Here is a 3,829-nt window from a genome sequence, read left to right on the forward strand (position 1 = left end):
ACTTACCTGAAAATTGTCTACTTCTCAATATCCTGCCATTTCCCCTTTTCATTTGGAGCCCTCTTTTGGAGAAAGTTATGGACCTGTCTGCTGGGTGCGCATCCTTAACGTTGGCACATAAACCTTCTAAAATGATTGAGACTTAGCTCATCATGTTTTTCAATTGACAGTATATTTTATACTTAACTAAATTAAAAGCATACATGTAAATTTAGTTGTTCTTTTGCTTTTATTACTTTTTTTTACTTAATGACCAGGGCAATCGTATATTATTTTCTTTTCCTAAAAAACTTTGAGTATTTTATAACAAGCGATCATTTCATTCATTTATTGTAAGCCTTGAAGCCATTCATTGTAAATGGCATTCAATAAATGTTTATATATTCACTTATAATAAATGTTTATGTTTTATTTATATATATATCAGTTTTTTAAAACTCTTTATTGTGTAAAGTTTACATACAATAAATTGCACATATTTAAAGTGTTTACTTTGATAACTTTTAACACATGTATACTCTTGAACCAATTCCTGCAGTCAAGATGATGAACATATCCATAGTCTCCAAAAGTTTCCTCATGCCCCAATGTAACCTTTTCATTCCGATTCTCCTGAATTCCCCATTCCCAGTCAAAAATTGATCTGCTTTCTGTCACTCCAGATTAGTTAGCATTTTCTAAAATTTTAAATAAATGTAATTCTATAGTATGTACCTTTTTATGTCTGGTTTCTTTCACTCTGCATAACTGAGATACACTTATGTTGTATGTACTGGAATTCATTCATTTTTATTGCTGAGTAGTATCCCATCATATGGGGATATCAATTTGTTTACCCATTCACCTGTTAATGAGCATTTATGTTGTTTCCGTTTTGGGTTCTTTCATTTAAAGTTGCTATGAATATTTGTGTACAAGTCTTTATTTGGACACATGCTTTTATTTGTCTGAGGTAATCCTTTAGAAACAGAATGCCTAGTTCATATGCTGGTGTGTGTGTAACTTTTGAAAAAAAATTTTCAAAGTGTTTTCCAAAGTGTTGTATGAATTTTACATTCTCACTAGCAGTGTGAGAGAGTTACGGTTGTTTCTTATCTGTGCAAACACCTAGTATCGTCAGTCTTTTAGACATTCTAACAGGTGTATAGTAATATCTCACAGTGACTAATTTGCATTTACATAATATCTAATGACGAAAATCTTTGTGGGTGCTTCTTTGCTACCTATATGCCTTCCTTGGTGAAATGTCTATTTAAATATTGGTCCATATATTTATTGACTTATTATTATGGAGTTTTGAAATGCCAAGATATGTATATGTGCGTGTGTGTGTGTGTGTGTGTGTATATTCTGGATACAAGTCCTTTATCAGATATAATGTGCAAATAATTTTTTAGCCTATGCTTTGACTTTCATTTTCCTAACAGTTTCCTTCAAATGAGAGAATTTCTTAACTTCAGTAAAGTAAAATCTTGGTGTTATATCAAAAAGACATTTGCCTAACCCAAAGATTTATCAGCTTGGCACTATTAATATTTTGGACTGGATAAATTGTTGCTGTGGGTAAGCGTGGTGGGCAGAGGAGGTGGTTTGGCCATCTGTGCACTGTAGGGTATTTACTAGCATGCCTGCCCTCCACCTAGTAGCTATGAGTAGCAACTCCTACCCCAACTGTAACAATCAAAAATATCTGCAGATATTGCAAATATCTCCTGGCACGGAGGACAAAATTGCCCCTGGTGGAGAACAACTGGCCTAACTCAAAGTCATAAATATTTTTCTGTGTGTCTGTTAGAAGTTTTATGATTTCAAGTTTTGCATTGAGGTCTATGATACAGTTTAATTTTTGTAACATGATATAAGCTAGTGTTAAAGTTTGTGTTTTTTGCACATGGATGCCCAAATCATTCCAGAACCATTTGTTGAAAAGAATATTCTTTTTCCACTGAATTGATATGGAAAATTTATTGATGAAGAACTGACCATACACCTGGTGGGTCTACTTCTGGAGTCTCTTTTCTGTTCCATTTATCTGTCTTGACACTGCTATATTCTGCCTTGGTTACTGAAGCATTATAGTGATTGTTGAAGTCAGATAGGGTAGGTTCTACAACTTTATTTTTTCCCTTCCAAAGTTATTTTGACTATTTTTGTTATTCACACTTCCATACGAATTTTGGGACCAAGTTGTCAGTTTCTACATAAAGTGCCTGCTGGGATTTTGATTGAGTTTACCTTGACTCTATAGATTTGAAAAACATTTACATCTCAACAATATTGAGTTTACCAATTTATAAACATTGTGTATCATATTTATGTCTTCTTTAATTTCTCTTAGCAATGTTTTGTAATTTTCCTACATGTGTTTTGTCAGATTTATCCTGCAATATCTTATATTTTTTATATTATTGTCAATGCTATTGATAGTGACAGGAGGCAAATTTCTAGGCAGAGAGAGGCGGGTCCCTGGAAAAACCTGACCTCCAAGGCAAAAAACAGCCCAAAGCCTGAAAAACAAGCTGCTGGTTCCAGATGAAGTCCACAACCTGAGTGAGAACTTCTATTCCTGTTTGCCTGCTCTTTCCCGATAGATTCTTTCTGAGTAATACTTTTTAACCAATCAAATGTTGCCTTTTCCATGGCTACCTACAGCCCACACCTCCCCCATTCTCGGCTTATAAAAAACCCAGACTTGATATCGAGATCATCCTGGCTAACATGTTGAAACCTCGTCTCTACTAAAAATACAAAAAAAATTAGCCAGGTGTGGTGGCGGGCACCTGTAGTCCCAGCTACTTGGGAGGCTGAGGCAGAATGGCAGCAATCCGGAACCCGGGAGCAGAGTTTGCAGGCTTGCAGTGAGCCGAGATTGCACCACTGCACTACTGCACTGCAGCCTGGGCAACAGAGCGAGACTCTGTTTCAAAACAAAAACAAAACAAAACAAGAAAACAAACAACAACAACAAAACACCCAAACACCCAGATTCAGCCACTTGGGGACTACAGCCACCTGCCTTTGGGTTGGGGGGTGACCCGCCTTCAGGTAGGGGTTGTCCACTTCAGAACCTCTCTCCACTGAGAGATGTTCCGTCTCATATAAACTCAATAAAACTCTTCTCTGCCCTGTTCACCCTCCAGCTATCCATGTAACCTCATTCTTCTTGGACGCAGGAAAAGATCTGGTGACCTGCCGAATGACAGGTGCTAAAGGACTGACACCACTGTAGCCTTCTTGCCATGTGTCAGCACTGGGCATTCATCCCACATGATGGCAAGTGGCAGTTGGGCTGCGCCAGCCCAGGAGCCGTGGGTTGGAGCAAGGCGGTGGGGCTGAATAAGCCATTAACACGCCCCATTCACCACACTGCAGATGGCAGGAACAACATCCCTTGGGGCTCTGCGATTCCTGGCATCTCTGAGTGTTTAGGTGCCACTGCATTCTCCTCATCTGGACACTGGAGCCTGTCATGGAAGTCACTCATGACACACCCAGTACAGCCAGGCCCTGGCTGTGTGCCGTGGCCGGACCATGCTCGCTTGCTCACACACCCCTTCCTGCCTCAGGCTGAGCATGCAGCCATAGTGGTCGCAGAGTCTGGGCCAAGGAGGATGCCAAGCACAAACTGTTTGGATGAGTGGGCAGAGAAATCCCAGCAGCCACCCTGGAGCCGAGCAAGACCCAGGCAGGGGCACCACTGGTCATGGAGGTCTCTGGCTGGTGAAGTAGCACCAGAAAAAATCTTGCATCACTATTGTTTTTCTAATTTCCATTTTTTGTTGCCAATATATAGAAATACATTAATTTTTGTATATTGACCTCATATCCT

The sequence above is a fragment of the Papio anubis genome, chromosome 14, assembly GCF_008728515.1.
Source record: "Papio anubis isolate 15944 chromosome 14, Panubis1.0, whole genome shotgun sequence".
Classification (NCBI taxonomy): Eukaryota; Metazoa; Chordata; class Mammalia; order Primates; family Cercopithecidae; genus Papio; species Papio anubis.